The 22270-nt window shown below is 37.7% G+C and overlaps 1 protein-coding gene and 1 pseudogene across 5 annotated transcripts in view; one reads left to right on the top strand and one right to left on the bottom strand.

The window, feature by feature from the left end:
* ANKS1B (ankyrin repeat and sterile alpha motif domain containing 1B) overlaps positions 1 to 22270 on the top strand; it is a 1049816-nt gene that overhangs the window by 308745 nt on the left and 718801 nt on the right. The gene's annotated exons all lie outside the window — the stretch shown is intronic.
* LOC145544578 (DDB1- and CUL4-associated factor 13-like) lies at positions 6466 to 21039 on the bottom strand (annotated as a pseudogene).

Below are 22270 nucleotides of genomic sequence, written 5' to 3'. Positions count from 1 at the left end.
AAATTACCAACATCCGTGGGATCATAGAAAAAGCAAGAGAATTCCAGAAAAACATCTGCTTCATTGACAATGCTAAAGCCTTTGACTGTGTGGATCACAACAAACTGTGGAAAATTCTTCAAAAAATGGAAATAGCAGAGCACCTTACTTGCCTCCAGAGAAATCTGTTTGCAGGTCAAGAAACAACAGTTAAAATCAGACATGGAACAATGGACTGGTTCCAAATTGGGAAAGGAGTACATCAAGGCTGTATATTGTCACCCTACTTATTTAACTTACATGCACAGTACATCATGCAAAATTCCGGGATGGATGAAGCACCAGCTGGGATCAACATTGCCAGGAGAAATAGCCATAACCTCAGATATGCAGATGACACCAACTTTATGGCAGAAAGCGAAGAGGAATTAAAGAGCCTCTTGATGAAGGTGAAAGAGTAGAGTGAAAAAGTTGGCTTAAAGCTCAACATTCAGAAAACAAAGATTATGGCATCCAGTCCCATCACTCCATGGCAAATAGATGGGGAAACAATGGAAACAGTGAGAGACTATTTTCTTGGGCTCCAAAATCAAGGCAGATGGTGACTGCAGCCATGAAATTAAAAGACGCTTGCTCCTTGGAAGAAAAGCTCTGACCAACCTAGAGAGCATATTAAAAAGCAGAGACATTACTTTGCTAACAAAGTTCCCTGTAGTCAAAGCTATGGTTTTTCCAGTGGTCAGGTATGGATGTGAGAGTTGGACCTAAAGAAGGCTGAGTGCCAAAAATTGATGCTTTTGAACTGAGGTGTTGGAGAAAACTCTTGAGAATCCCTTGGACTGCAAGGAGATCCAGCCAGTCAATCCTAAAGGAAATCAGCTCTGAATATTCATTTGTTGGAAGGACTGATGCTGAAGCTGAAGCTCCAATCTTTGGTCACCTGATGCAAAGAGCCGACTCATTAGAAAAGACCCTGATGCTGAGAGAGATTGAAGGCAGTAGGAGAAGGGGTTGACAGAGGACAAGATATTTGGATGGCATTACCGACTCAATGGACATGAATTTGATCAAGCTCTGGGAGTTGGTGATGGACAGGGAGGCCTCGTGGGCTGCAGTCAGTGGGATCGCAAAGAGTCAAACGCGACTGAACAGCAACAACAATGCTTCTTAAAAACACAGATTTGTACCCAACTCCTAAATTTTGATTAAGTAAATCCAAGGAGAAGATAGGAGTATGAATTTTGAGCTAGCACTGCTGGTGATTTCATGTAAATGCTGGTTATCCTTCCACTGCTCTATGTAACCAACATGTCTATGATTCCTATCATTTTACACAGGAAGCTCAGTGAACAGAGCACCATGGGAACTCCTGGAGATCTAATTAATTGCATGTTCTTCATTCCAAGTATTTTTTTAAAAATCTAATTGCTATTACTAAGCTCAATTTCTTAATCTTGTACACAAAATTCTTTGTCAGACCCTTTGATTTTGCAACACTTTGTTTTGTCAGTATATATAAAGCATCCCTAGAGTTGTCAGACAAGCACTTGTTGAATAACGAAAATAAAGGAAGATAGGAATGAAAGAGGGAAGGGAGAGAGAAGGAGGTAGGAAGGGAGGGAGGAAGAAGGAAATAACTTATCTTAGCATATCTTAATTTAGCAAATTCCATTTTTATGAATACCTGTTTATTCACTAAGACCTTAAAATCATCTGCTTAACTCAAAGAATTTTGGCAGGGACTGGTATCAAACTTCCTGCTCTTTTGCCTCAATTTCTGTTTTAAAAATTGGAATAAAGATTTGCCCATTCTCAGGCTTCCCTAGTGGCTCAGATGGTGAAGAATCCTCCTGCAGTGCAGGAGACCTGGGTTCCATCACTGGGTTGGGAAGACCCCTGGAGGAGGGCACAGCAACCCACTCCAGGATTCTTGCCTGGAGAATCCCCATGGACAGAGGAGCCTGACGGGCTACACTCCACGGGGTCACAAAGAGTTGGACATGACTAAGCAACTAAGCATGGTCTTCTGTCATCCGTTGTTCTCACTGTGATTTCTGAAGAATTACAGAAGACATTAACAACAATCAGCATGTTTAAGTTCTTTTAGTTGGTCCTGAGGTATAGTGTACATGGGCTGGAGACTTGGACTTCATTTATCTGGATGACATTCTCTAACTATTGTGTGACCTATCTTGAGTTTCAGTTCTTCTTTATAGTAAATGATATTCTTTTTTCAGTTTGAAGATAATTATTTTCTTTGGAACAAGTGGAAGCAAAACTGGATGTGTTGATTCTTTCTGCTGGCTGTCATTTGTTAAAATTATTTTGTCTAAGAAGTTAGACAAGTTAGAGGGCACAGCAACCCACTCCAGTATGCTTGCCTGGAGAATCCCCATGGACAGAGGAGCCTGGCAGGCTACAGTCCATGGGGTAGCCTTTCCTGTCCTTATAACTATGAATATAACAAGAATAACAATGGTATAGGCTTTTTGTCACCTGTGATATTATATATTAGTTATATAAATGATATAAAGTTTTCAGAATCTTGAAGAAAATGGTCTAGTTTGGAAGACTGAACACAACCCTGAATTATGTTTTCAGAATATTTTATAAAACAACCCTTAATTAACTCTATTTCACATCCTAATAGTAATTCTACAGTAAGTATTTGTTAACATAATAACTGTTGCACTAAAGTTGCTGAAAATTTACATGCAGTTTTTCTTGAAAGATTCATGTTCAACTATGGGATGGTATCTTTTTCTTTGAAAGATTTTTCTACTATAAATTTCCTTCTAATATGTCCAGTAAATCTGGATTTTATATTTTTTATTATTTTTTAAAATTTTGTAGGTGATATGGCTCAGTTTGGATATAGGCATCTTGTAACTTATTGTGTGAACTGGAAACTAAGTTACTAATAGGGTGAAAAAAGAGAAAGAAATAGTTGAGGTTAGAGTGCGTTTTAAGCAAGGATTGAAGGATTCTAGTTGCTAGATGAGATATAATTGTGAACAGTGTCTGGTTAAAAGATAAGTAAATTGCTGCCTATTAATGACTTCTCCTCCATTTCCCCACTATTGTATTCTCCCTTGTATGTTCTCTTGGCAGTTCTCCAGTATTATACTCTCACAGTTGGAATGGTTTATTTAGTGTTTAAAGTCCTAGCTAGACCATTTTTTTTCCCTATACTTATGTACTTAGCATGTAATAGGAACTCAATATTTGTAGAATGAATGCTTTTTTCAGCTTCTAGTAATCATATCTCTCGTATGTATGGGAGCTAGTAATTGTTGAATGTCTGACCAAGGAAATACATATATTTAACAAGGACAAAGGCAAAGAGCACTATCTTTCCCAGAATATTACTTTCTGTATTGCTTTTAATTTTCGCATATCTACTACCCACTCTTGTTCTGGCTCCAAAATTTCTTCATTGGAGAGCACTGATGAATAAATTGCCTTACTAATACTGACCCTCCAAGAAGATTTATGTTCTTAAAGAAGTTAATATCTGAAAGACTATATCAGTACTCTTGCCTGGAAACTCCCATGGACGGAGGAGTCTGGTAGGCTGTAGTCCATGGGGTCGTGAAGAGTTGGACACAACTGAGTGACTTCACTTTCACTTTTCACTTTCACACATTGGAGAAGGAAATGGCAACCCACTCCAGTGTTCTTGCCTGGAGAATCCCAGGGACGACAGAGCCTGACGGGGTGCCGTCTATGGGGTTGCATAGAGTCGGGCACGACTGAAGCGACTTAGGAGCAGCAGCAGTATATCAATAATGATAAGATTTCATATTGATACACTTGTCAGAGATGGAAATGATATTTTGTGGAATGGAGAATGAGTTCCTTTTGCTTCTAAAAAACACATTCATATTCCTATCCCTCTCTCTCTCTTTTTTCCATAGATATCTTTTGAGCACCTAATTGCTAAATTATTGGGATTAGCAAAATGGTAAAAAGTGATGTGAGGGAAAGGGTCATTTGGTGGAGAATCTTCCAAGACCAGCAGAGGAATTTGGATCTGACATTTCATGCCAAGGAAATATTGCTTTCTTCAGCAAGAGAGTGACAACAAAATTTCTAGATGTTATTTAGTTAAAGTCAGTGGAACAAACTTTAATGCTATGCTTTTGTATATTTCATGCTTACCTTTAAGAAGACTAAACACAAATTAGGAAATGCTAGACCAATTGGTTTAGCTAAGCAATAGAAATTCAATATTGTTCTGCACTGGGCAACACAGTCTGATATTTTTATTTGATTATATTATATAAGTCAAATCTTGTTTTAGGTTTATATAATTCACTTAACTATAATTTTAAGAGTTATTTGCAGCATAAGAAAACATCAGAGAAAGGCATAAAAGCAGAGCTCAAAAACAAAACCAACTCTCGTACAAACATTTTTTGCAATTCCTTATTTGTTTTACATAAAGTAAAACTATAGTAAATACAGCATAACCTCTTTACCTTCTACCTTTAAAGACTACTTCTCTGGAATGTATTAATAATTCTGAGATATATGTTAAGTGAAAAAGAAAAAAGTACTTGATAGTTTGGAATATTTGACCAGTCTATTTCCAACAGATTTTTTTTTATGTACATAGAACTTGGGGATAATTCATTACTCAGTAACAGTTCAATTCAGTAAACATTTAAGACTGAAATGTTAGTATGATGAACATGAAAGGCTCTTTGCCACTCAGTAGAGTACTCGTATTCTGTGTCCTAGGGATACTCTTTCAGAGTCACCCACTACCTCATATAAAGCCTTTGAACAGATTAGAAAAAAGCATCCCACCTTGGATAGACTCAGCCCCCAGACAGAACTACTGCTTGGTTGTAGTGTTCAGGCTAGCATTTCAGCCTCCAATTGCTTCCTGGACCTGGCATCTCACAATCATACACAGCACTCTGGGTGTTCACTTTAGTTCCCATGTTCTTCCTGGGTTTTTGATGCTGTTGTTGTTCATTTATAAAATCGTGATCATTTCTCTGGGCAGAAAAACTTCTTAAAATCTTCTTAAGGTTAGAGCTTTTCTTTTATATCAAAAGAAAATAAAAAACAGAATGAATGACTGAACAGTAACATGCATTTTTTTATGTGTTAACTCATATAATCCTCAAAAGAGTCCTTTGATGTAGGTTTTATTATATTAAATCACTGAGATTTAGAAAATAATGTTTAGTGGTTGGGTGATTTGCTTAAAGTTAAAACGCTAAATGGCAAAAGGACAAACTTAGATGCAAGAATAGATGCCTTAGGTTTAGTTCTGACATCAAACAGCAAGCAACCTTTAGTAGCCCACTTATTCCTTTGCCTCGAAACAGTAAGTCATCTGAACAACCAAGACTCATCCAACCCCATAAGGGCGCCCACCAAGGAACACAGAGAGTGAAAGGCTTGAAGTGGTTATTTGAATAATTCAAGGGAGTATTTTCTGTATTTTGCTTCCCTTTGGGGTTCTTACGTCCTAAAGGGAAAAAATCAAGAAGTAAAATAAAGGAAAAGTTCTGGGCTTGTTTTATCCCTTATGAAATAAAGGAATCAATAAATGTTGGTTGAATGTTGAATATATTTGCTATACTCAGAAGTTAGGTATGTGCTATAACACTTTAACCTGGGAGATAGAAAAGAAAAGCAAAAAGTCCTCTTGGTTTTTCAAATATAGAAATAGGGTTAGCCGATGGGTGCCTTAAAGGAACCTATTTTTGTGCTTTCAAAAAGAAAGGATCAAGTAATTAAAATGTCTTATGCAATTAACAGTATTTTAGGAGTATATCAATAGTTCTATGAATTACAGTAATCTTCTTTCTCACTTCCGGTAAGTTTACCCAATGATAAGTGGAGCCACACAACCAAAGAGACAGATAATTTACCTATGGCTCAGAGGAGAGCTACAAGAATAGTCAAATAACTGGAAATTGTTTTGCAGAGGAAGGGTTAAAATAGCAGGCTTTTTATCCTGAGGAAGGACTTTTGAAAAGCATTTTTGAAAACTGCACAGAAAATAAATACAATTGAAAAAAATTCTGATGATCTAATTCTTCTATGTGTCATATGGAATCCTGGGAAGAATCATTGCAGTAATTATCCAAAGTAATATTCAATGTAACCAAAGAGATGTTTGGTCTTAAATGTAAATGCATTTAATTGTAGAGTGTCCAAATTAACAGGTCAAAGGGAAAGTATTAATATATGTGCACTTTCTATCAGCAAATAATAGGCTAGTTTGTAAATGCTGTATTCTTCAATGAAGAAAAATAAGAGCAAGAATAAAATGTTGGATAGTCTTATCAACCGGATCACCTTTAAAGACAGCTTTTCAGAATAGCAAAAATGTGCAACAATTAAGCTTGACACATGTAACTAAAACATTCATTGTTATACTAGGGGCAGTACTTTTATTAATAGAGTTCACAATTCAAAACATAACAAATAATTATATATTAGTATTGGTAGGAATACCAAATATTATTTCACAACTGTCACTATGTATTTCTTCTTATCTGACACAATCTGCACAGATCCAGGCTTGCTGTGTTTGATACAATTCAGTTCCTTTCATCAATGAGCTTCTTTCATGATGTGCTGTTCCTGAATCTGGCTGGAAACAGATTTTGGTAGATGTTGGTGATGAGAGATATGTTTTATGTGAGGATGATGTTGAAGTTTCTCCTTTAACTTCGGGTTATAATCTGTGGCTGCTTTCTCTCATGATGTAAGCACCTAACTTTTCAGAAGCATTAGCTTTCCACAGATGAATGTTCATTTCATCATATCCACATATAATGTACTTGCTGTCAGAAGTCCATTTCACACAGACAACGTGTTGCATTCTCTTTGTGTGATAGACTTCCTTGCTTCTACTTTTGTCCACAGGAAAGATTTGAATAGATTGGTCAAAACTAGCAGACACAAACTCTTTCCCAGTGAGTGAGTAACCCACATCAAGTACTGCAGACACATGATGCATTATGTACCATTATAAGAATGTCCAGTGAATGCATATCAAAAGTATATAAGGTGTAATCTTTGCTGCAGTAAAAACAAAAGCTTCCACAGGGTTCCAGCAAATTGTATTTGTTCTCATATCTAAGATGACCTTTTTCAGAGAAGTAGCTTGCCTCATATCATACAGTGCTATATTCCCTTCAGAAGAACAATTTCCCAAGAGAAATGTCTCAATTGGGTTAAATTTAACACTGCTTATACTGTCAAATCCTCAAGTCATTGAACATATAGGGTTGGTTCTTTGTTCATCCCAAGTGTCTACTTGCTGTCCACATGTGGCAAAACAGCTTTTTTCCAGTGATGATCAATTCCTGTATATGCTATCTTTCCTAATATTGTAGGCAATGGTTTCCTCCTCTTCTCCATAGCTTGGTCCATCCATTTTCCATTGCTTGGCAGTTTTGTCATCATAAACAGTAAAAAAACAAAGTCCCGCAAAAGTGGGTACATATTTCTCATACAAAAAGACCTTTATGTGCTTGTATTGTAAGAATATATTTTCATCTAGTGAAGTTCCAAATTTTAACCTATCTTCATCACATGCCCCAGAAAGGACATTAGCCAGACTCTCTGGATGCTTTGCCCAGCAACTGACTCCATCTCAGTGACCATCCAGGGAAGCAAGGAATGTTTTTGCAAATACCCGTTCCAGTTTGGTACCATTTAAAGCTCTTACATATTCCTGTAGGACCTCAAAATGATGTAAAGTGGGCTCATGGTTTCTTGGTACTCTCTGTAAGTCCAGCTTGGTTTCACAAATGTAGTTGTCTAGGTTCAGGCTCAGCATCTTTACTTTTATCTTGCTGCTAATTCTCCCCAAATCTCATGAGCTTTCATCTCTAGGTCCCAGTTGCCATGGCCTCCTCCACCAACACATGCCACTTCTCCCAAGTTCCTTCTTTTAATAATTTCTGATTTTATTATTTTGTGGTCAGAGAATATATTTCATATGATTTCATTCCTTTCAAATTTATTGGTGCTTATTTTGTGGTTTAATATGCAGTTTATTCTGGAGAATGTTCCGTGTCCACTTAAGAATACTGTGCATTTGGTGGAATGCTCTATAGCTAGATGTCTGTTAGATCTAGTTGATTTATGGTGCTGCTCAAGTCTTATTTTGCTTCTTGATCTTCTGCCTAATTGTTCTATTCATTATTAAAAGTGAAATATTCAATTCACCGATTGTTATTGTTGAATTGTGTATTTTCCCCTTCAATTCTATCAGTTTTTGTCTCGTGTTTTAGGACTCTCTTAAGTCTAGTCAAGGCTATGGTTTTTCCAGTGGTCATGTATGGATGTGAGAGTTGGATGGTGAAGAAAGCTGAGCGCCAAAGAATTGATGCTTTTGAACTGTGGTGTTGGAGAAGACTCTTGAGAGTCCCTTGGACTGCAAGAAGATCCAACTAGTCCATCCTAAAGGAGATCAGTCCTGGGTGTTCATTGGAAGGATTGATGTTGAAGCTGAAACTCCAATACTTTGGCCACCTCATGCAAAGAGTTGACTCATTGGTAAAGACCCTAATGCTGGGAGGGATTGGGAGCAGGAGGAGAAGGGGATGACAGAGGATGAGTTGGTTAGATGGCATCACCGACTCGATAGACATGGGTTTGGGTAACTCCGGGAGTTGGCAATGGACAGGGAGGCCTGGCATGCTGCGGTTCATGGGGTCGCAAAGAGTCAGACACGACTGAGCGACTGAACTGAACTGAACTAAGTGCATGTGTGTTTATATGTTTTGTTCTCCTAATGGATTGATCATTTTAGCTTTATAAATTTATAAAATGTACTATTTTAAATCTCTAGTAACAATTTCTGTCTTAAAGCTTCTTTTGTTCAGTGAGTGTTAGCATAGTCACTTTATATTTCTTTGGGTTATTGTTCTTATGGTATATCCTTTTCTATCTTTTTATGTTAGATCTATTAGTGCCCTAGAACATAAAGCATGTCTCTTGTAGATCCTATGTAACTAGATTATTAAAAAAACAAACAAACAAAACTATCCTGCCAATCTTTGCCTTTGGTTTGGAGTGTTGTGTACACTTACAATTAATATAATTACCAATAAAGGAGGACTTAATGTCTTTAATAAAATGGAAGCATTTTATTATTTGTTTTCTGTGTATTATGTACTTTCTTTTTCTCATTTACTCCTTTCCTTTGTGTTAAAGATATATTTTCTAGTTTACCATTTATTTTCCTTGGAGCTTCTTGCATTATTTTTGTTATTGTTGCTATTTTCGTAGTGCGTTATTATAATTAATCAGTTCAGTTCAGTTCAGTCACTCAGTTGTGTCTGACTCTTTGCGACCCTATGAACTGCAGCACTCCAGGCCTCCCTGTCCATCACCAACTCCCGGAGCCTCCCCAAACTCATGTCCATTGAGTCGGTGATGCCATCCAACCATCTCATCCTCTGTCGTCCCCTTCTCCTCCTACCCTCAATCTTTCCCAGCATCATGGTCTTTTCCAATGAGTCAGCTCTTCGCATGAGCTGGCCAAAGTATTGGAGTTTCAGCTTCAACATCCATCAGTCCTTCCAATGAACACCCATGACTGATCTCCTATATGATGGACTGGTTGGATCTCCTTCTAGTCCAAGGGACTCTCAAGAATCTTCTCCAACACCACAGTTCAAAAGCATCAATTCTTCAGTGCTCAGCTTTCTTTATAGTCCAACTCTCACATCCATACATGACTACTGGAAAAACCATAGCCTTGACTAGATGGACCTTTGTTGACAAAGTAATGCCTCTACTTTTTAATATGCTGTCTAGGTTGGTCATAGCTTTTCTTCCAAGGAGTAAGCGTCTTTTAATTTCATGGCTGCAGTCTCCATCTATGGTGATTTTGGAGCCCCCCAAAATAAAGTCAGCCACTGTTTCCCCGTCTATTTGCCATGAAGTGATGGGACCATATGCCATGATCTTAGTTTTCTGAATGTTGAGCTTTAAGCCAACTTTTTCACTCTTCTCTTTCACTTTCATCAAGAGGCTCTTTAGGTCTTCTTCACTTTCTGCCATAAGGGTGCTGTCATCTGCATATCTGAGGTTATTGATATTTCTCCCAGCAATCTTGATTCCAGCCTTGTGCTTCCTCCAGCCCAGCATTTCTCATGATGTACTCTGCATGTAAGTTAAATAAGCAAGGTGACAATATACAGCCTTGACATACTCCTTTTCCTACTTGGAACCAGTCTGTTGTTCCATGTCCTGTTCTAATTGTTGCTTCCTGACCTGCATACAGGTTTCTCAAGAGGCAGGTCATGTGGTCTGGTATTCCCACCTCTTTCAGAATTTTCCACAGTTTATTGTGATCCACACAGTCAAAGGCTTTGGCATAGTCAATAAAGCAGAAATAGATGTTTTTCTGGAACTCTCTTGCTTTTTTGATGATCCATCGGATGTTGGCAATTTGATCTCTGGTTCCTTTGCCCTTTCTAAAACCAGCTTGAATATCTGGAAGATCACAGTTCACGTATTGTTGAAGCCTGGCTTGGAGAGTTTTGAGCATTATTTTACTAGCCTGTGAGGTTAGTGCAATTGTGCGGTAGTTTGAGCATTCTTTGACATTGCCTTTCTTTGCAATTGGAATGAAAACTGACCTTTTTTAGTCCTGTGGGCACTGCTGAGTTTTCCAAATTTGCTGACATTTTGAGTGCAGCACTTTCACAGCATCATCTTTTAGGATTTGAAATAGCTCAACTGGAATTCCATCACCTCCACTAGCTTTGTTCATAGTGATGTTTCCTAAGGCCCACTTGACTTCACATTCATGACTTAAAACAATCTATTTTGAATGAATACCAACATATTCTCAATAGTATTCAAAAACTTTGCTCCAGTATAGCTTCATTTCTTATCCCCTTTTGAGTTATTTTCATACAACTCTACATTTCATTACATATTTTTGCATTATAACAATCAACCCACATTTATAATTATTGTTTTTTGCAGTTGTTTTTAAATCAAATATGAAGTTAAAAGAATTAAAAATAAAAATACATTCATATTGTGTTTCATATTTATCTATGTAGCTACTTTACCTATGCTCTTTATTTCTTCATGTGGACTTGAGTTACTCTCTAGTGTTCTTCTCTTTTGGGTTGAAAGTCTTTTAGTATTCTGCCAATACAGGAGGCATAAGAAATGTGGGTTCAATTCCTGGGTTGGGAAGATCCCCTGGAGGAGAGCATGTCAACTCACTCAAATATTCTTGACGAGAGAATCCCCTGGACAGAGGAGCCTGGTATGCTGTATAGTCCATGGGGTCGCAAAGAGTTGGACATGACTGAAGCGACCTAGCATGTACATGGACACATTTTTTTTTTTTTTTTTTTTTTTTTAGAACACAGCTACTAGCACTTCTCTAAATTTTTGTTTATCTGGAAATGTCTTAATTTATCTTGATTTTCTGAAGTATAGTTTTGCTGAATGTAGAATTCTTGGTTGACATTTTTTTTCTTCTAGCATTTTGAATGTTTCAACTCATTGCCTCTGGACTCGTGATTTCTGAAAAGTTAGCTATTAATCTTACTGTGGATCCCTTCTACAAGATGAATCATTTTTCTCTAGTTGATGTCTCATGAGTCTGTCTTTGTTATTCAACACTTTGACTATGTGTCTATGTGTAGATCTCTTTAAATTTATCTCTTGTGAAGTTTGTGAACTTTTTGGATATGTAGATTAATTTTTTCCTTCAAATGTGGAATAAATTCTGTGCAAATTGCTGCACATTTTGGTTAATTTTCAGATTTCTCTGAAAATTTATTTTTAACATTTTTTGTGAATATTCTTGTTGCTTTTTGGTGGAGTAGATTTTCAGAGATATTTACTTGTTCTAGAAGTGCTTCTTCCTGGCCTTTAGAGGAGCCAAAGATTAAGTCATGTTTAAATTTAATGTTAAGTTGAACCAATAAGCAGATAAACTCAGATAAAGCAGAGTACTGGCAAGGAGTTTACTGAAAGGTGAAATAAAGTAGATGAGATTGGTAAGCTAAAGCCAAACTATAAAGTTTTATTTTGAGTAAAACTATTAGGAAGGTACTTGAGTTCACTGACCATGAGTAATGTGAGAATAATGATATCTGAAGATTATTCTAATGGTTTTATGTAGAGTGAAAAGAAGTGAAGCTGTACAAGAAGGGATATGAGTTTAGTGGCAGTGCCAATAAAGTACATGTGTGATGCCAAGGCATGTCTTAATATGTCTTAACATGGCAGCTATTGACATAGAAATGCAAGGGTAGATCAGTCATAGGATTTGGTGGTGAACTGAATCTGTGGAGTAAGGGAATAAATGAGTTTCAAAAGATATAAATATTGCTGCTCTGCTTTGTAAAGATGATGGTAGAGTAATTTTAATGAGGATAATGAAAAAGCAGATGTATGGCAAATTTTTATTTTGACATCTTATTTAACTGTTTCTTCTTAAACTTCTTGTACCAGGCATGTGATCATAAAAAGTAAACTAATAGTTGTGTTGGACTTTAAAAACAGGGTCTAATACTATCAAAAGCTAGATAGTATTATGTGGCTTCCTAAATCATATTAATTTAGAAAAAAGAGAAGAAAAGGAAAGTTGTTTTTTTAATTCTAAAGATATTCCAAGATGTTTATCGTGTTAACTTACTTTTCTAACATGTGATTCTCTGGCAAAGCAGATGTAAAAAATCTACAGTTTTGTTAGTACAAAAAATTGAGATTTAATTACTGTGTGTAGAAATGATAGTTTCACAGCCTTAAATGTGTATTAATAGAGTGTTTTAATAATGTATCTTTTATAAATGAAAGAGTCTTGGGTTCAAATACTCATTTCTTAGAACACAGTGCTTTTTTTTGGTCAGCGTGTGGATTCATTATTGTTTTTCAAGTGATTTTCCTCTTTTATTTTCCCATAGCCCTTGAGGAGAAAAAAGCAATAAAAATGAAATAACTATCAATGAGATGATTGGTTTAATCTCTGTAATTGAGAAATGTCAATTCCTGTGTGGGATCAAAGTCAGATTTCTGAAATCTTTCCTAACCTACAAACATTTTTCATTGAGTTGTTCACTTCTGTATGTACATCTAATAAGGGAGATAGTAGTACATATTTCCATGTTGCCCTTGTACCATAGTCTTCTTCAACAGTATTTTAAATAATTATGTTATTCATCAGTGTTTATATTCTTCCAGATTTTTCAAAACATTAAATTACAGGGACTTCCCTGGTGATCCAGTGGTTAAGACTCCATGATTCCAACAGAAGTGTATCCTTGGGGAGGCATTGGAATCCTTAGGAAGTAAAACAGCTATTATAAAATTCATATTTTCATTCAACAAATATTTACTGGATTATTACTGTTGTCCTCTAATAAGGCTACAGTCTGGAGCTATAGCATCTATTTTCAGGGATGATATGAAGCTACAGGGGGGTTTCCTTGGTGGCATAGTGGTAAAGGATCTGCCTGTCAAAGCAGGAGATGCAGGTTCAATCTCTGGGTCAGGAAGATTCCCTGGAGAAGGAAATGGCAACTCACTGTAGTATTCTTGCCTGGAAAATCCCATGGACAGAGGAGCTTGGTGGGCTACAGTCCAAGGGGTCACAAAGAGTCAGACGTGACTTAGTGACTAAACAACAACATGAAGCTATAGATCACAAGCTTGACCACTTTATGGAGGTACTATAAAGGGCCTGCAATTTCATACAGGCACAAAGCTTGTCTGTGACTGACTGGCTGGCTAAGTTGCTTTAGTCATGTCCAACTCTTTGAGACCCCATGGACTGTAGCCCCCCAGGCTCCTCTGTTGATGGGGATTTTCCAGGCAAGAATACTGGAGTGGGTTGCCATGCCCTTCTCCAGGGGATCTTCCTGACCCAGGGATTGAACCCATATCTCTTAGTCTCCTACATTGACAGGTGGGTTCTTTACCACTAGCACCACCTGGGAAGCTTGTCTGTAGATTATATAAATCATGCGTCCTACACATCCATATCCATTTTTGCCATTTTCAAATGTATATGTTTTGCTAGGATTAATAAAGTGGAAATCTATTGTCACTTTTTGCTCGTGTATTTGTTTCGAACAACAAATTCTAAAAGTACAGCTCATCCACTGGAGTTGGGCAGAAAATACAGGATTCTTTTTCTGTGCTTCATCTTTTCATGTGGCGAGACACTGATCAGTTTAACTGGGCTTCTCTCTGCTCCTAGTCATTCCTCAAGCGAGTTAATATGATACGTAAATTTGGGAACAGGAACTGAGCATGTGTCACTAATTCTCTTTTTGATCTTCCCATCTGCAAAGAGTATGTGTAGTTAAGCTTAGTAGTAAGAATCCTATCTGTCCAGGCTTGGGAGACCTGAGGCTAACTCTGTCTAATTCTGGGATGTACTAGTAAAAAGCCTATATTACCTTGTACCTAAGCCATTTTCTCTAGTATCTGCTCTGTTGCCCACTAGTGTTGACATTTTAATCCATTTGCCTGAGTTTTTATCCATGGTTGGGCTAACTGCAGGCTCTGAGCCAAATCTGACCCACGCAGGCCAAATCTGGCCAGGCTCCTCTGTTTACATCTTGTGTGTGTCTCTTTATTGCTACAACAGCAGCTTTGAGTAGTTGCAACAGAAATCATATGGCCTAAAAAGCCTAAAATATTTATTCTCTGGCCCTTTGCAGAAAAGATTTGTCAATCCCTAGACGCCTATCTATAATTTGGGCAGAGGATAAAGATGTTATTTATTACACTCCCTAAATTTCTAAATTAATTCTAATATTATCATATAGGGATTTGTAAAAATTTTTACTTAGAAAAACATGCTTTATCATTCAAAATGGTAGAAACCCTTTGTGTATAAATGGAATGGACTTAGAGATGGGAGACTGCTATTCAAGTAACAGAAGGATGATTTGATGAAGTTTGAACTAGTTTGGTGATTATGAAAATAAAAAGTAATACTGGGTTTAGGAATTATTATGAAATGCAAATTTTATAAAAGTTGATGACTGCTTCTTTATGGTAACAGTAAGCATGACAGAACAGGAGAAAGAATAATGTCTCCAAGTGTTCGAACCTAGGTGACTGGATGAATGTCCTGGGAGCAGTATGTAATGTATTTTCTTATTTTGACTGCTTTGCCTTTGGCCCTTTAAGTCACACATTCACTAACATCAGGAATAAAGACCCAAAAACTAGTTATAGTAGTCACCCCAGACTCTTCACTATTACCAGACCTATCAAACTGAACATATGACCTTGTAACTTTAACATCAGTCTAGCAGTTTGTTCTTATAAACTTGGTGATGCCCTTTGTCTTCTCGTTAAGTCTCAGTTATTTTTCTAATAGGTTTATCTCCTTGCTCTCTATACCTTGTTGTGAATACTTGTACATATGTATTGGGTTGGCCAAAAAGTTACTTTGGTTTTTAGGTAAGCATAAAAGACATATTTTTCATTTTCACCACAAATTTCATTGAACAATATATTCACTGTTTTGTTCTGTTACCTTCTGCCATTTTCTGAGCAACTTCATAATTCCATCTTACGTAGATTTTTTTTCTTTTTGAGCAAAGAACTGTTCCAGGTTCTTTTTTACAGTCTTCCAGGGAATTGAAGTTTTTTCCATTAAGACAATTTTGTAAAGACTGAAATAAATGGAAATTTGAAGGTGTGATGTCTAGCCAACACAACAGATGAATCAGAACTTCCCAGCTAAGCTGTAACATTTTTTTGCCTGGTCATCAGAGAAACATGCAGTCTTGCATTATTCCTGATGGATAGTTGTGTTGTTGCCGTTCAGTTGCTCAGTCATGTCCGATTCTTTGCAACCCCATGGACTGCACCGTGCCAGTCTTCCCTGTCCTTCACCATCTCCCAGAATTTGATCAAACTCATGTCCATTGAGTCAGTGATACCATCCAACCATCTCATCCTCTGTTTACCCCTTCTCCTCCCACCTTCAATCTTTCCCAGCATCAGGGTCTTTTCTAATGTGTCGGCTCTTCCCATCAAGTGGCCAAAGTATTAGAGCTTCAGCTGCAGCCTCGGTCCTTCCAATGAATATTCAACTGATTTCCTTTAGGATTGACTGGTTTGACTTCCTTGCAGTCCAAGGGACTCTCAAGTCTTCTCTAACACCACAGTTCAAAAGCATTAATTCTTCGGTGCTCAGCCTTCTTTATGGTCCACCTCTAACGTCCATACAAGACTACTGGAAAGACCATAGCTTTGACGTGGCTTCCTGAGGAGGCCTTACAAATATCTGAGAAAAGAAGTGAAGCCAAAGGCAAAGGAGAAAAGGAAAGATATACCCATCTGAATATAGAGTTCCAAAAAATAACAAGGAGCTATAAGAAGGCCTTCCTCCATGATCAATGTGAAGAAATCGAGGAAAACAATAGAATAGAAAATCTAGAGATCTCTTCAAGAAAATTAGAGATCCCAAGGGAACATTTCATGCCAAGATGGGCACAATAAAAGACAGAAATGGCATGGACCTAACAGAAACAGAAGATATTAAGAGGTGGCAAGAATACACAGAACTATACAGAAAAGATCTTTATGACCCAGATAATCACGATCGTGTGATCACCCACCTAGAGCCAGACATCCTAGAATGTGAAGTCAAGTGGGCCTTAGGAAGCATCACTACAAACAAAGTTAGTAGAGGTGATGGAGTTCCAGTTGAGCTATTTCAAATCCTGAAAGATGATGCTGTGAAAGTACTGCACTGTGAGCCAGGAAATTGGGAAAACTCAGCAGTGGCCACAGGACTGGAAGGGATCAGTGTTCATTCCAATCCCAAAGAAAGGCAATGCCAAAGGATGTTCAGACTACTGCACAATTACATTCATCTCACACGCTAGCAAAGTAATGCTCAAAACTCTCCAAGCCAGGCTTCAATAGTACGTGAACCATGAACTTTCAGATGTTCAACCTGGATTTAGAAAAGGCAGGGGAACCAGAGATCAAATTGCCAATCCGTTGGATCATCGATAAAGCAAGAGAGTTCCAGGAAAACATCTATTTCTGCTTTATTGACTATGCCAAAGCCTTTGACTATGTGGATCACAACAAACTGTGGAAAATTCTTAAAGAGATCAGAATACCAGACCACCTTACCTCCCTCTTGAGAAATCTGTATGCAGGTCAAGAAGCAACAGTTAGAACCAGACATGGAACAACAGACTGGTTCCAAATAGGAAAAGGACTACATCAAGGATATATATTGTCACCCTGTTTATTTAACTTATATGCAGTATACATCATGAAAAATGCTGGGTTAGATGAAGCACAAGCTGGAATTAAGATTGCTGGGAGAAATATCAATAACCTCGGATACACAGATGACACCACCCTTATGGTAGAAAGCAAAGAAGAACTAAAGAGCCTCTTGATGAAAGTGAAAGAGGAGGGTGAAAAAGTTGGCTTAAAGCTCAACATTCATAAAACTAAGATCATGGTATCTGGTCCCATCACTTCATGGGAAATAGATGGGGAAACAGTGGAAACAGTGGCTGACTTTATTTTTTCAGGGCTCCAAAATCAGTGCAAATGGTAACCGCAGCCATGAAATTAAAAAACGCTTACTCCTTGGAAGAAAAGCTGTGACCAATCTAGACAGCATATTAAAAAGCAGAGACACTACTTTTCCGCCAAAGGTCCATCTAGTCAAGGCTATGGTTTTTCCAGTAGTCATGTATGGATGTGAGAGTTGGACTATAAAGAAAGCAGAGCGCTAAAGGATTGATGGTTTTGAACTGTGGTGCTGAAGACTCTTGCTGGAGGGCTGTTATGAGAGCTAAATGATAATCATCTGACTAATGAAACGCTATTGACTTTGCAGACTGTAAAACACTTCCTAAAGAGTAATTTCCTATTCTTCTTACAGTGGTTTGAATCTGTGATATTTTTTGAATGCTATTATTTCAGATTTCATTAATTCACCGAATGTTTAATAAATGAAGAGAGCTCCCTTGCAGCAAGTTGGAAAAGCACATTCTCGCATCCCGCCTTTGACTACTGAATCTGAAGTTCTTTAAGTGTGGGGCCCGGCCATGTCTGCTTTAACAATCTCAAAATGACCCTGCCACCTGTGAGAAGGCTAGGCTGCATCCCCAGAGGTTGTGATAAAATGGCTGAAGGTGCAGCCTGGGTGCTGGGATTCTGAAAGCTCCCCGTGACTCTCCCGTTGTCAAGGTCAGCAGACACCCTTCTGGGGGCAGACACCTCTCTGGAGCCAGACACGTGCAGTCCAAGAGATGCTTCTGCAGCCATAAAAGTGCCAAGTCTGCATGGTCCAACGTGGGAGCCACCATGCAGCCACTGAGCCCCTGAAATGAAAGCAAGGAGCTAAATTCAAACTGTATTTAATTAATTTAAATCTAAACAGTTACAAGTGGCTGCCATCTTGGACAGTACAGTCCTAAAGCCACAGAAGGTTTCCCTGGTGGCTCAGTGGTAAAGAGTCCACCTGCCAATGCAAGAGACATTGGTTTGATCCTTGGGTTGGAAAGATTCCCCTAGAGGATACAGCAACCCACTCCAGTATTCTTGCCTGGGAAATTCTATGGACGGAGGAGCCTGGCGGGCTACAGTCCATAGGTCACAAAAGAGTTGACACGACTTAGTGACTAAACAACAACAATTTCAGATTTAATTAATTCAACAAATGTTTAGTAAGTGCATACTACATGAAAACGATGTTTTGCTGTTGTCTTTACTGGCTTCCCTGGTGGCTCAGATGGTAATGAATCCTCCTGCAATGTGGGAGACCTGGATCCGATCCCTAGGTTGGGAAGATCCCCTGGAGAACAGAAAGGCTACCCACTCCAGATTTTTGCTTGGAGAATTCCATAGACAGAGGAGCCTGGCAGGCTACACTTTCATTTTTGAGCTTCCCAGGTGGCGCTAGTCGTGAAGAACCTGCCTGCCAATGCAAAAGATGTAAGAGACACAGGTTTGATCCCTGGGTCGGGAAGATCCTCTGGAGAAGGGCATGGCAACCCACTTCAGTATACTTGCCTGGAGATTCCTATGGACAGAGGAACCTGGCAGGCTACAGTCCATAGGGTTGCAAAGAGTTGGACACAACTGAAGCGACTTAGCACTCAGCACTTGCCTCTATAGTTCTTTAATCTAGTCAAGGAATCAGGCCTTAAAATACTAACTGAAATGATAGCTATTTTATGTATTTCTCTTTTAGTATACATTCGTAGAGTCCTACTATGCAGGTGGCACATTTTTAGGTGCTAGACAAGCAGGTCTTTAGTTATTAGCCCCATTGTCTTACATTAATGGGATTATATTTCCCCTTTAGTTCATTCTTCCAGATCTTATTATTTTAATGAGTTTACTATCTGGATAATTAATGCATTGAATGTAATCATTCAGCATGGAAATTGTGAGATATTATGAAAGACCATATTAAATGTTTAAAACGAATCAATATGTACTATGACTAGAACATTTTATGATTCTTTCATCAGATAAAGTTATGATGAAATGAAATGAATTTATTTTGACCTGACTTTCTATTAGTAACATGGTAGTGTTTGAAAGTGAATTAATTGGGAGAGGAGCAGGACTAGAGGCAAGGAGACCAGTTTGGAAGTGTTCTAGCAGTTCAAGTTATAAATAATGGTGACCCAGACCAAAGTGGTAGCAGGGGTAGAGAGAAATGAATGTATCTGAGGTACAGAATTCAGTGTTGAATAGGGGACTTAGGGAATGACTGAGCATGATGCTGAAGAAGAGTGAGAATGAAGAATTGTGCCCAGGTTGTTTAAGTGACTGGTGTATGGAAGTACTGTTTACTGACAGGAAGCAAAGGAGAGGCAATAATTTGAGGAGAAATTGACAAAAATGTTTAAAGAATTTTTTTGAAAAATCGACATGAGGATAATCATGAATGCTTTGATAAGGATGAATATGCAGAGAGACATATCCTTCCAGATAGTTTAATCAAGGGCTTCCTTGGTGTCTCAGATGGTAAAGAATCTGCCCACAATGCAGGAGACCTGGGTTCGATCCCTGGATCAGGAAGATCCCCTGGAGAAGGGAATGGCTACCCACTCCAGTATTCTTGCCAGGAGAATTCCATGGACAGAGTATGGTGGGCTACAGTCCATGGGGTTGCAAAGAGTCAGACAGTAGGATTGTGGTGCTAGAATAGACTGATATATGGAATAATTAAAAATCCAGAAACAGATTCAATTATATAAGCATATGGTATATACCTATTGTCACAGGAATTCTACTTCAAAAGATCTGGTTGAGCATGTAAACAAGGATACATGCACAATAACGCTCCCTTAAAAGAAAAACATTAAAATTTCCATATGGTAAGATTGACTGAGTTATGATCATGTGTATACTGGGACTTAAATTCATCATGTAGTCATATACTTGTCCTTGAAACTTGTTCAGAATACATTAAAGGGAAATATCAAATCAGAAAACATTACATACCTTTGTTTATATATATAATATCTTTATATAAATTTTACAGAAAATCTCTTGGACCTTTATCCTGCTTGGGGTGGGAAAATGCAATGCCCTCCTTTCTTTTCTTAATAACAAAATATCTGGGAAATGTTTAAAAGTCTGTTGTCAGGAGAACGTGTAAGTGACTGTGTGGCATACCTATATGGTGGGTTCTTGCATCACACTGAAAATAAATGAAACTCAGAAACAGAGTATTGATTGAAAAAAGTCACAGAAGAGCAAGAGCACTTTATATTATGTGTATGAAGTTCAAAGGCATAAAGTACAAACCATTTATTCTTTATTGATACTCACTTATATAGATACATTTTCACAACAATGGGCGGGTCTCAGTGGTCCTGTTCTGTCTCTTAAACATGGACACATGTGAATTTATTTTATCATTTTATAATATCATATATCCTCTTTCGAGAGATACTTGTCAGGTATTCTGTTGAATATCTTGCTTCTTTTTGACAATATGAAATATTTGGTTACAAAAGTGCAGCTTTGCTATCTTCGTTTACTATTTCCTTCCCTTGGGGCTCTCACTTTCCATAAGGAGGCCATGTGTGTACTACAGACTTCTATGCCAATGAGATATAATGGCACTTCCTTAGGGAGATGAAGAGGGTATACTTCATTATTGTTTAAAATAGTTTGTCTTTCCTTTACACACACCCACATGTCCACACACATGGAAGCCATCTGGGAAAATATACACCAAAATGTTACTATTAGTTATTTGAACGTGCTGGTTTTCATGTAATATTTTTTCCATTTCTTTATATTTTTAATATTTCTTTAATAAATGTATATATTTAATTTACTAACTCATCCTATGTGGTTAAATTTCAAAGTTGTTTTCAAGACTTTTAAAGTCCTCATAATTCTTTATAAATATGGTAAAAGTCCAGCCTAACCAAATCTGTGAACAATAGATTGTTTGGATTAATTTAATTTTGAGATGAACTAGGGTTTAAGCTGGGGCTTTCCTGGTGGCTCAATGGTAAAAATCCACCTGTCAATGCAGGAGATGCGGGTTCAATCCCTGGGTCAGGAAGATCCCTTGGAGAAGGAAATGGCAACCCATTCCAGTATTCTTGCCTGGAAAATTCCGTGGACAGAGAAGCCTGGCGGGCCACAGTCCAAAAGAGTTGAATATGATTTGGTGACTAAACAACAAAGTTTAAGCTAGAGATTCTTTCTTCATAGACTCATTACAATCTCATTGAATCTCACTTATTTCACTTTTGATATTCAAAGCAGTAAACAATAATAAGGAAGACAGAGAAGTAAAGTAATTTGCATCTTTAAAAAGCATTATCCTTTTCCTTTTCCTAACTGGTACTTAGGCTTGTTTGAAATGATGTTCGAGACTATTCAGTTGATCAGTAAGTATTTGCTGAAGACCCATTATGTGGCAGAAGTTATATTAGATTCTGGGGATAGAATGTGAATGAGAAAAATTCTAGCTCTCAGGGAGTTTACAGTCACCTGGTGTATTCATTGTACAGTGTCTTTTATACATAATTTTATCAGTAAATGTGAACATTTCCACTTATGAGGAGTTCATTGTGTTGCTTACTAGTGCTATCTTTTAGCTAATTATTTTACCAGTACACATCCATGTTAGAAGATAAGCAATATTACTAATTCACAGAAAATTGTTTTTTGTGTTGACCCAAATTTGCCCTCCTTGACTGATAAACATTTTTCTTTATTCTGCCTCAAAGAACTTTAGAATAAATCTACCACAACCTCTTATACCCTTACCCACTCTGTGGGAAGCTCGTGAGGG

This window comes from Giraffa tippelskirchi, chromosome 4 (assembly GCF_054371585.1).
Source record: "Giraffa tippelskirchi isolate mGirTip1 chromosome 4, T2T-mGirTip1v1.2.pri, whole genome shotgun sequence".
Lineage (NCBI taxonomy): Eukaryota > Metazoa > Chordata > Mammalia > Artiodactyla > Giraffidae > Giraffa > Giraffa tippelskirchi.
The sequence above is the reverse complement of the archived record's forward strand: the minus strand, read 5'-3'. Positions and strand labels throughout refer to the sequence as shown.